Below are 12,930 nucleotides of genomic sequence, written 5' to 3' on the forward strand. Positions count from 1 at the left end.
GAATGGTAACAATGACGCACATTGTTTCAAAGTAATCTCCACAGGGTGCTTCTAAGTTTAGTTGAACAAAACTCAAAGCTTCATGCACATTTTTACCAAAAAGAGCCTTCCAGCTTTCCCCTTGTTGGTGGGCTCTCATTTGAGACTTGGCCATTATTTGAATTCCAGCCTTCATATGTGCATTAAGTTAAAAAAATAACAAGACAAATTGAAAAGAAAAAGCTGAAAGTTTAGACGGTAAAGAAGCACATTAGTAGGAGATTTGCACTCAACAAAGTCATTCCAGGTTAAATGTGTGTTAAGATTAAATACAAATGTTGTACTTGAGTGAAATATCTTTAACTTAAGGATCCAGCCTCTCATGTGTCAAGCCTCTGCTGGTTCCTTGCAAACACTGAACCACAGCAGCAACCCGACCCCTCTTTTGTCGCTTGGGGTAAAGTGGTAACTGTTGACAGATTTGACATTTAGCTGGACTGTCAACAGGAGAAAGGAGGAACGTGATGGAGCAGCAATTTAGTTCTGATTTCTCAACCTTCAAAAATTACACTGTTCCAAGCGCAGGTGTGTAGCGATCAATTCACCGAGAGGAAATACTTTCAGATGTAACCGAGCACTTTATAAAGCAGAGATCGACCAAGATTTGCACTAAAGTGATTTTCGTTCAGGAGTTGATGAGGAATCTCAGTAACTTGAGACTAATGTAATTGTCATCTCATATTTCCAATACATTTGAAACTTCCTTTAACTTCATACTGTTGCCTGATGATGTTACACTACAACTACTTTGTGAGTCACTTTTTCTTGCAAAATGTAGCATGTAGAAACATAATATTTTCTGTGACCTTAGCCATCATCACACCTTATTATATCCGGACTGATACATACTCAGCGATGGCCAACTACACCTTGAACCCTAAACTCCCTGCCAAGTTATATATGGCCCGTGTTAGGTTTCCTAATTGATGGCTTGACATATTTATCATCCCTGCGTGTCATGGCTGGTTCAGAGTCTTTCGCTAGTATTGGGGGTGATGAAGTGCCCGGCTTCACTTTCAGCGTCTCGAATCACTGCCAGATGAAAATATCATATCTTTAAACAGCCAGCTCTCCAGGACTTTTACAGAATAGGCTGTTTTCTGACGACAAGAGAAATAATGTGGTAGATTATGAATGGATATAAATGTCTTGACGCGTACTGAACACACAGAAGAGTGTAGAACAGAAATGAAAATAATATATAATGTGTTTCTTATTTACTATAACAAGAGTTCCACGGTGCAGCGACGCTATCTTTTGAGGTCTTGTTACGCTGTCTTGAGCTCCTTTCACTCGAGGGGAATGAATGACTGCCAAGCCGTGACAAAGCCAGATCTTTTCCCCAAACAAAGTGGCCACTTTGGCCAGGAATTTGACATGAGTGATAACCCCATCGCTCTCTCCCTACAATCTTCCTATTCATGAGATCTGAGCCATGGACACTTGGGTTTGTGTTATTAGCCCTACAGCTACAGAGGGTTAATGAAGCAGACCAGTGAGGCAGTAAACATCACAGAGGGGCAGAGAGCGCTGCTCATCTGAGGGTCGGAGAATGCACGTTTGAGACGACGGGGTCACATTGATCATTTAAATTTCACCAATTCTGATTGAAATTTTGATTATTAATTAAAGTTCTGATTGCTTTTTTTCCAATTCTTGGAATATTATTTGAGCACAAAATTAAAGCCAGAATATTTTGACAGAAGAAATCACAAATTCTGCTGTCAATTCATGAGCATGAAAATATTGAAATAACCCTTTCCCCTCATGCATCCACTGTGGTCAAAGGGGTACTGATCAACTGCTTTTCCCAATTTTATTTCCTGGTTCTTAAAATCTAAATTTTGCAATGCAATTTTGTCCTCATTGTCCGTCCTCTTCCCTGTATCCCTTTCACCAGCAACACAGTGTTTTGACATTGTCTGAAATAGAAAGGCTGTATTTTGACACAATGCTGTGAATACCAGAAGTAACTTTAAATGGAAGGACACTCAAGTATTGGGCTGAAATCCAGTCATTACGGAGATGATTGTATAAGCAATTGTACGGGCAGGGATTCATGGCTCATCTCATTTTCTCAGGCTACATTTACTGACGTTCTCCAAATTATTGCCTCACACACTGTAGAGGGGAGGGCTGCCATTAAAGTCTCATTCTGATCTACTCTTTTATTTCACAGTGGCAATGAAAATCAGCACATTAGGAAATAATTTGAAATCATTAAAAAAAAAAAAAAGGATTGCTTCATGTTGCGATAAGGCTTCAATGAGCTCACAGATCTGCACAAACAATCAGTAAGAACATTAGAAAACCTTGAAAGCGTTTTTTGCTTTCCTAATGTGAATCTTTTCTTCTGGTATGAACTAATTTGGAAAAGAATCTTCCAAACAAATTAAAAGGTTTGATATGCAAACTCTTTTGAACTTTGATATTAAGCTGCATGACTTTTCTCATCCTCCTAACTCATAACCTCAAAAACAATGTTGTAAAAAGGAGAGAGTTGCCTCTTTTTACTGACTTGAGTCAAGTCAAGTCACTTGAGTCACCAAGTCAGTCACCCAGAGGTTGGGAAATCTCCCACAAGCCATCAGCACTCATTGTCATCTGCCGGCCGAGCTGGCTAACTTCCAGTTTAGCCCTCCGCTAAACTTGAATAGGATAAAATGTAATCATTTCTCCAGACTTTCCAAATGTTATTGGGCAAAAAACATGTAACCACCATTTTACAGCCACTGTTTTCCCATGATTGTGAGGGAAAATGCTGTGTTTAGAATAGGTTTCGAGTAACAATAAATGTAGAAGGACAGAACAAACACTGCAGCATTTAACAACTAAAACCAAATCTCAAGTGAAGAAAATGATTCTTATTCAAAATACTGGTAATAAAAAGATAAATGAAATTATTGTATTGATTGGGAATGATTCCCCATAGATCTAAAATCAGAAAAGCGTCCATAGCAACAGTCTACTATTCAAAAATTAACCCATTTAATGATTGATCAGTCAGAATCAAGTGGTAGTAAACCACTAAAAAAGGAACAAATTTGAAGTTACTGACTGTGGAATCGAACTTGTGGGTGAGTGAGTGAATGATTTGTGCAGTTCAGGGCAGGGAACGGGCTCCAGGCTGGTAGAGCGAGTAATGATTAGAAACAATTAAGCACAAAAGTGGTTGCTTCTCTCACAGGGCTTATTAAAGTAATTAACTTGATATATTTCCACAAATACACTTCAAGAGGGTCGAGTCAGTGAAGTGGAGACGGGGCCTTGTCACTCCTGAGTCAGTAAAAAGAGTCATTTGCTTTTGATGACATTTGTTTTCAATGACTCATGACTTGCATGCCACTACAGAATTGTGTAGAAATAAAAAAAAAAAAGGGAAAATATTATACAAAATGCACTTTTTAATGTCTTCTCAACATCTTCATGTCCTCCCACCACATGTGGCAGCATCAGCACAGCACATCTGTTGTGAGTGTGTGTGTGTGTGTGTCTGTGTGTGTGTGTGTGTATAACATTAGTTTACTGAGGACTGCTTTTTTAACAAGAGCTGTTAATGACCCAAGCTCACGGATGGGTTGATGCTGGTTGCCTGAGTACGTTTTGCCCTGTTTTATGTTGTTTTGCTGTTTATTTGGCTCCCCTTCAGAGTGGAGACTGTGCTTTGGTGCTGGCAGAGCTAATGTGGAAGTTGGTTGGTGGTGCCTACTCAGGCTTGTAAGAGCTGACGAATCAGAACAGATTAGGCTTTTCTGAGAGGGGAGATTTTAAAGAGATAGAAGCTAAAATGGAGCAGTAAGAATGAAGCTGAAGAGAGAAGTTTGCTCTGTACGAGAAAAATGGGATTTTTGAACTTTGAAATATGTAAACATATTCTAGTATGACCCTAAAAATGAGCATAATATGTCTCCTTTAAAATAACTGAGTGTGACAAACAGGAATAGACAGACAGACATGTCCTGAAGCTGGCAACCGATAAGTTGACCCAAATGCAGACAGACACTGACAGTGAATATGATGAAAGGTACTTTGAAAGTACCAACAGTAAAATACGGACAGATAACCAGACGTGCAGCAGGATAGACGCAACAGGTGGTGAGGCAGAAAACATTATAGGCAGGTAAGAGGAAAACAGGTAGGCTACTTGACAAGACAATTTGGCAAAGTGGTACTGAAAAGTGACCTCTATTTATGCAAAGACTATGATGAAGGAATTAGGGATGGCTGAGCAGACAGCTGAGAGGGTCATTATGGCTCAAAGAAACCAAATATGACAACACAGAAGCCAACCACACACGCTTGTACCAAAACTGTGGAAGAAGCTGGACACTGGATGGCTGGTTCAGAGAGGCTAAGAGCTGAAGGAAGAACTGCTTTAAAGGGCACAGCTTGGACTTCGGCCTTTGGGGAATCAGGCTGGAACTGGGGCTCAGACTGAAGAACAGAAATACAAATGGCAAAGAAGAAAAAATGAAAAGAAGAAGAAAAAAAGAGAGAGGTGTGCGTGACTGGTGGAGACCTAGAATATGGGACAGTAGGAAACTAGAGACTTGGCCATAGCATCTATACCTCCGAAGGATGACTGACAAACTGGCAAAGAGTGGAGCGTCGGGCCGAGGTTAAATACTGTGTGGGGAGGTTGATTGGATGATTTTCAGGTGTGCAGCTAAAATGGTTTGCAGGTGAGTGAAATTGTGGAGGGAAACTGGCTGCTCTGCCCATAAACACAGTTATACACACACACTGAGACACAAGGAAGGAGGGAGAACAGGGACATAATGGGGAAAGAAGGGAATCTAGACAGAACCATAACAATTATCTAGTTCTCCCTATAAAAATATATATATATATATTAGGAAATGACTGGCCTATGAAATAAAGCATCACCTAATAATGTGTATGGATGAGTTGGAAAATTTGCTTGCAAAGAACTCAGATGTACCTTTTAACTTGTTGATGTGACTGATTAAAGGTTGCCAGTAGCTGGTGTAGGTATACTTAAAGCTGTATTGTCTGTGTTTCAAGAAAGCCAAGTGAAACATTTGTGATACAATAGCGTGCTGCCAGCCTCCTTTCAAAATAAGAAAGAGCCAAATTCTGTGTGTTTGCCGGATAACTCGTGCTGATTCTGGCGGAGAAACAGGAAGAGACAGTGATACAGAGAGCGTGTATACCTGCCTAACTATCCAAGGTGTCAGAGATAGAAAAACAGAGATGAGTTTGCTAATGCATGAGTGTACTCTGTATATATGTGCAACTCTGCATGTGTTATGAACTCTTCACCAGAGGTCCAAACACACACACTGCTCAGGCGGGTGATAAGTGAGGCATTGGGTCTGAGAGCGAAAACACAATTTCTTCAGCAAATTGATGGTGTGTGAGTCAGGGTGTGTAAACAATCTTTTACATTCCAAAACGTTCATGTTTCATCTCATGTGTCCATGCACGCTGCCTCTCTCACACACACAAGTAAGCACACACAAACCCAGGGGTGTCCTGTCTTGCCACCACTTACCCAGCTAACGATGAGCTAATCACTTGCTCATGCTAGCAGGCCAGGCAGAGAAAACCCATCAACATGACACGCTCACTCCAGGCCATCGCCTCTAATGAAGACAAGCTACAGCAGTCAGGAGGCAAATAAGAGGAAAAAAATTTGATTATGAGCCCTTAAATGCAGCACAAGACAAGTGTTGTTGGATAAACCTGGTGTGTGTTCGAGTCATAGCACTGCCTGGGTGTGACATCATATTTCTGAGCATTTTGAGAGGCACAGTTAAAACTGAGTGGGTCTCTTGGGGGTCGGGGGAGGCAGAGCAGATAGCAACGATCAAGTTAAATGATGACAGGATGATGTGTTTCTACTTACCATTTCCTCTAGCACCTCCCTGCATCACTTGTAATTGATAATCCAACTAGTGATCAAATTGGAGCCGATCCAATTCTCCGATTGGCTCATTGACATTGTGGCACCTTGTAACACTCTGTCAGGTTGAGTGAGCTTGCAGGCAAACATCAGCGGATGGAGCAGATGTTGAGTGAGCACTGTGGGCGAGTGTCCTAGGAAGGAGACGTTTGAGACAGAGCGAAGAGAGAGAGAGAGGGTGTAATTGTATGTTCATGTGGATAATAGAAAACATTTAGCAATTTATTAAAACACAGAATTGATTTTGGTTTAATTTCTTTATTTTATTATTATTTGCAGGGCCATTTCTCTTCAAAAATGTAATTTATGTGCTTGCTAGAAATCAATTTCTTTACTCAAAGAAAAGATTAAAGCTATTTCAACTTCACTGCTTCCACTTTGTATGTAGCGCTTTGTACATTTTGCCTTTTTCCATTTTAAGTTGCAACAGCGCTTCCATTTTTGCAGCAAACATTAAGAAAACTCAGGTGAAAAAGGGAGTGTCGAGCCTCAGAGCCATGAAACATTTCAACAATCAAGTGCAGCCTTCAACAACAGCTAAAAAGGTAAAAATGAGCATTTGTTTTCCACCATCATTTCCATTAAATGTCTGAAATGGTCTTACAGCCATCTTCAGTGAGGTCTATACTGCAGTAATCTCTGCCCTACCTGAGAAAGTCTCCTTCGCTGAGACAAAACAGGAGATTACAGACAAGAGCAATGGTGACACAGAGCTGCCATCTGATGGGAAGACAGCTTTCCCACGACCACGATGTCTCCAGTGAGCCCCAGACACCTACAAGACTATCAAAACAAACTGGAAAGCACAAGTGTGTATGTGTGTTTGTACATGTACCTGTACATGTGATCTGCTATCACCTGCTGTTTCCAGTTCAAGGTGAATAGACAGAGCATTCACACAGAAGAGCTGTGTGTTTGTATGTGTGTGTCTCTGCATAAAGGTGCCCTGCTTCTCCAAACACGAGTTGTTTAAAAGAGAGAGGAGAATAAAAATCTATAATCAGATAAGTAAACACCCACAGTCCCTCCACTGGGGTCCCAAAAAAAAAAAAATCAGATGAAAAGCTGAGATAAAGTATTATCACAGTGCGTGAGGAGACAAAGGGCTGAGATGGGTGGGATTGTATCTGCTGTTAGATTAGTGTTCTGGTTGACTGGCAGCCACAGACAGAGCAGACACGGGGGTCCAGAGCCAAACCACAAAACCACTTTCTCACGGTCTTCGCTGGAGATCACAGTGCAGCTTAGTGTGCCCCCGAAGAAGTTCCGCAAATCTTTATTGTCAGCTGAGAAACTTGAGCTTCGAATCTAAATTTTATTGTGTCTGCTAACGGACATTTAGGTTTTTTTTCATTTAAGTAAAGTTACTGAAGGTACCATGGTATGATTTAACGTGGGTCTTAGTGGAGGAGAAGAGACTATCCAGGGATGAGGTCTTGTTTTGCATACAAAGTGTCACTTTCAAACCATGACCGTGATCTTTCTCTGACCTCAAACAAGTAGTTAACCCTGTTTCCTCAATACTACATTTGCATACCAATTTGTTAAACCAAATATGTTCTGCAGAAAATGTAATTCCAACATGGATTATGTTCACTGGCATCACATGTGACTGGGGTTTCAGTCCTGTAGGTGTTTAAGTTTAGGCAACAAAAGCACTTTAGTTAAGGTTAGTGAAAGATAGCGTCTGGGGTTAAATGTTAAGAAGTCCTACCTGTTGCTTCAAATCACTGTTGACTATTTCAATATTCAACAAAGACAACAGTCTTTTATAACTTCAACCAAGTGCTATGAGACGCTAAACACAATCATTAAAAACATTCATCATGCTCTACAATGAGCTGATACTGTATTGCTAAGTAGTGTAGACGGTTGTTGCTGTAGTTGCAGATGAGTCCTTCTGCAACAACAGAGGCAAGTCATTCTAAAATGAGATATAAATACTGTTCGAAAACAAAATACTTCAACAGAGTGACCTTATATGAAATTATTATTTCTATAAGTATTTTTGTGTGTTTTATGTCTTTATTATGGTGGGACATCGAGGTACATGGTCAGCGCTGTAATCCACCAGGGCACAATTAGTTATTGCTTATTAATTCAGTTACATTTTGGATACCAAAATAAACATTTTCAGGTCTTCCTCAGTGGATGGAGTTTCCCCTTGTGAAGAAGTGAAGATGTAGCTGGAAGAATTTTTGTCGAACTGCTGTTTCTAATGCCAAGATGAATATGATGAACTTTAACATTTGATACTCAAATGTGTTAATGTTTGTATTGAGAATGCCATGCACACAAAAATGATGAAAATATTTCCCACGGGGGAATGCATGGAGAAGACACAGTTTACCCCTGGATTCACACTGCCTGCCGAAATATATACAGCAAACATACGTTGTGCTTATCTTAAATTTGAAGGTTATCATACCCTCCATTATGTGCTTATCACTGGTTATACTGGTGCATATTAAATGAATGCGGCTCTTTAAAATTCCATCCCAGAGTGCATTTGTGCAACAGAAAATCAATTTACATTTTTATTAAGTGGTGCTTGAGTGAAAATTGCACAGCTTCCTTTGAATCTCAGTTGCAGACACACCAAGCAAAGGTCAGCAGCCACCAGAATGGGAAAGAAGAAGAAAAAAACACTACAGAGAGATTTCATTAAGGTTAAAAACCTCAGCAAACATTTCCTCCTCTTAGAAAAATATCAGATGCTTTCATTAGCCATCAAACATATGTTACAGTTGGATTAGATGAAGTGCGACGGCAAAAAAGGCGCACCTCTCGTTTATTTCATGTTAGAGGAATGGTGGAGAAAGTGGCTGAATAATACATGACATAGTCTTTTAATTAGCAGGCAATGGAGGGCACTTGGTAATTAAAACAGAGCTCAGTTGGGAAAGGTCAGAGGCTGGTGATGGGGCATGGACTCAGCTTGAAAGACAGCAGCTGATCTGTGTGGAGAACACAGGACCCAGAGAAAAGGCACTCACACTCAACCTGCACGGAAGTCTCACTCTGTGTACATTTCTAAAGAGATCTCTTCCACCTTCTCGAGCAGAGCTTCGCCAGTCCTGATTGGAGCAGCAGCCAGCCCCCAGCACCAATCAGAGGGAAGAAATTAAGGGAGGAAGCTTCAAATCCTGAGCCAGCACTGCAGAATCTTTGGTGTGCAGCTTGATTCCTGTAGTTACTGGTCGTGTTTCCTGTTGTATCAAAGAAGCTGTGTGAAACCACTATGTTTTCTGGTAGTTATTGTTGATCATACTGACACTCAAAAATCCTTTGTGTAGTCACATTAGGTGCAGAGGTGCTGTTTTGTTTGTGTTTGGTTTTTGGGGAAGGGATCGTAGTTAGTGAGGTTTGATTTTTCACCCTTTGGTTTTGTTCAGATAAGGTTAGCAAAGCTCTCAAGTACTCTTTTGGTTTTATTTGTTGATTTAAGCAGCACCCTAAGGCCTTTTCCTTTGTTACTGGCCTCCCTTTAGTTTTGTACCACTGTGCAATTTTTCTGGTTTTATGTTGCTTCCCTCTCCCCTCACGAGCTGGGTTGTAACAGATATGTGGAGGATAATTTGTAATAAAAAAAAACAAACTTTGACAGTGTGTGTCAACTGTTCAAAAGAAGAAACAAGTGTGCCTCTCCTGCATTGAAATTCAGCTGGTGAAAGAATTTTATTGTGCTTATCATTTATTATTTATTGTGCTTTCCCTGAAAGATATTACGAAAAAAACTCAGCACGCTAAATCTGATAAATAAATAATCTGACTCTGCTGTGTTTTGGTGTGATGCTTTCATCACACCATATATGATATCAGTGAATTCTATTTTTCACATTATGCACCTTCCTCAGAGGATGAGTAGTGTTTAACAGCAACAAGACAATTACTAAATTCAGTTCAACACCCAAAAAGAGGTGCAAACTCTCAAATTGCACGACTTGATGCAAAACTTTGCATTCACAGGCTGCCAATGAGATTAATGTGAAAGTAATGCAGTGTTACATTTCTGCTAATGACGTGGCACAACAAGGAAAACTGCACGGCATTTAATCACACCCTCAAATCTATAGGCTACAGGATAATGCTGTCAACACTATTCACCATACGCTACTCAGTCATTGATAATTCTGCAAATTCACCTTAAAACAGAAGAAAATGCTTCCTTCCTACCAGCACTCAAGGGATAACGGAGATTAGTTCCCCGCTGTTAACACACATTACTTGTCATACAAATGGCTCCTCCTTAACTTAACGTATCAGAGGGGGAGAATGGGAAATAGTTTGCTGAAACCTTGTCATATTTGATCAACTCACACACCATCTGAAGTACCTTCCCTGGCGTGTGGGCTACACTGGAGTTTGAACAAACTCACAAACTGGCCTTTTACTATTCCAGGCCTGAGGAGCTCACAAGCTGCCTTGACGATAACTGGGTCTGACACTGTGACAGGAGCCGGGGAACGCAGTTTGACACCACGAGCCCTCCCATCCTCCAGTAATACATATTGCTCACTCTTCCTCGCACACATACACAAACACCACAAGGGACTTGTCAGCCTCCCACAACTGAGTACACTGAAATCACTGCAGCCTCTCCAGTGTTTGAATTATTACCTGTTTCCATTATATCTTTCACGCAGGGCCAATAAAGCTTGAATCAGGTTATGAGACGGGAACCTGGAGCTAAACATCTCAACCTTTTATTAAGCTGTCTGTTACTGCGAGAGGACGCACACACACACACACACACACACAGGACCACACAAAGTTCACACGGCCAACAAAGACAGGAACGGGAGAGCGTGAAAAGAAAATGATTACTTCCGAGAGAGGCGTACGGGACAGTGTGAAGGAAGGAAGGGTGTAGGAAGAGGAAGAGGAGGAGGGGAAACCAAATGAAATGTGAGGAGACAAGTAGTGAGAAGGATTGTCACTGCAGCCTTGAAAGTATATCAGAGCACCCACAGCAACCATCCAACCATAAGTATTATTTACAGGATGTGAGAATACTGTTATTTATGTGTGATTCAGGACTCGGTGGACACCAGGGGAAGTCAAGTGCACACCAAGACAATGTGAAGAAATGCCACTCCACTTTTTTTTCCACAGGCACAGCACGGCTACAAGGTCAGAGGTTGTCTTGGCATAGTTGGCCTTACTTTCTTAAAGTTTATATCTCGTTAGTGTGAGACACTCACGGCTATTAAACCAGCAGGCACACATGCGCTGCGGGCTGCAGGCTTGTGTGCACACAGTTAAAGTGTGTCCGTGTGGGAGTGTTTGTGCAGAAGTCAGATTTAGGCCTGCAGCAGACAGTCCTGGTGAGTGAGCAGAGAGAAATGCCTCAACTGTCATCTGTCGAGAACATATGCAAGCAAAAAAAAAAAAAAAAAAAGACTAAAAATCACTCTGTGCTCAGTTGGCTGTATTTTCTCACAGCCTGGACATACTTGTTCATTCAGTAGGCTACTTTTCCAGCAGATTTTGACGGGTTTGTTTGCTCCAGGCAAACATTTTCAACATGGCACAAAGCAGTGTTGGTCTGAAGGTAGTACAGCATATATTAGGATGAACAAATGGATTGTAGAAATCAGTGGGGAGACTGCAAAGCTGAAAGAGACTCGATATGTTGATAAGAAGATTTCTAGTCACATTTCCCAATGTAGGGAGGATTTGATTTCAAATGTTGCAGAATTTTTAGATCTAACACTGAATTTATTGCTGACGTCTGCTCAACCAGAATGTATTTACTTTACTGTACTGTGTTAAAGGAACAGATGGAATAGTTAATGTGAAGCAATGATGAGTCCTCCTTGGAAATTATTTTTCAAGTGTGCAAAACGCTGCACCAAGAATACCTTCTGAATGTTTGACAAGCCTTTCAAAGTATCACACAGGGAGGAACGCAGCCACGGCATGAAGGTTTCATTTCTCTGTTTGGAGAAAAATGCAAATTTGCCTAAAACATTAATTTTGTAACGCATACATAAATATTTTAGTTAATTTTGGTTCCTGTCTGCTAGCTACAATTTGAAAAAATTAATTAATTTCTAAGTCTGCCACTCCCATTGAACATTAGTCAGTTTACCTTGTTGTAATGAGTGGCCTATTTATTAACTCCTGAGAATATTTTCAGAAAGAACCTTTGACAGCAGTAACGCAGAAAAGTGCTTCAGACCTCGAAGAATCACACAGAAAAATACAAAAAATACAAAACAGCTGCCGTATATTGTGCATATAACCTATATCTATACTACGAATACAAGAATTACATCTATTTGAGGGCGAGATTAGCTTTTAATCACAAAATCATTTAGCCTAAACCACTAAATAAAACAAGGAAAGACATTTAAAAACATCCTACGTGACAAGTCTGTAAGAGAAAATGGAAATAAGTATTATGTATGTATTAACAATTAAGAAAATGGCCTTTATTAACCCATAAGACCCCACGGTGACACAGGTGTCACAGACCTTTTAAAAATTTCCCTGTACAGCTTTACCCTTGAATTTAACCCAAGAAGTCCCAAAGTGACAGATAAACATCCTGGTGTCAGTTTGTGTTCCCGGGACGCCATTTCCAAAATGGTGGTCTGCCTGGTTAGAACCTGTGACACAACTAGCTCATTTTAAATTGCTTGTTTCTGTTATTAAAAGGTAAATGTCAAACAATTTAACAAGTCTAATACTGTCTTCGATTACAATTAATCTGTCCTGACCATATTTTATGAAAAACTTAATATGAAACAGCTTTGAAAAGTAATGCTGTTACATATAATTTAATATATGTAGCTGTTGTATCTCAAATATATGTATATTATTAAATGATGGGAGAATTAAAAGAGAAATGAGTTCTTGTGGGTTAAATATTAGAATCGTATTTAAAAGTTCGTATCTGCTGCTGCGTTAGTTTCTCCTTTATAATGCTAAATTATAAAGTATGACAGACTATAAAGATG

The sequence above is a fragment of the Pempheris klunzingeri genome, chromosome 6 (assembly GCF_042242105.1).
Source record: "Pempheris klunzingeri isolate RE-2024b chromosome 6, fPemKlu1.hap1, whole genome shotgun sequence".
NCBI classification, from domain to species: Eukaryota; Metazoa; Chordata; class Actinopteri; order Acropomatiformes; family Pempheridae; genus Pempheris; species Pempheris klunzingeri.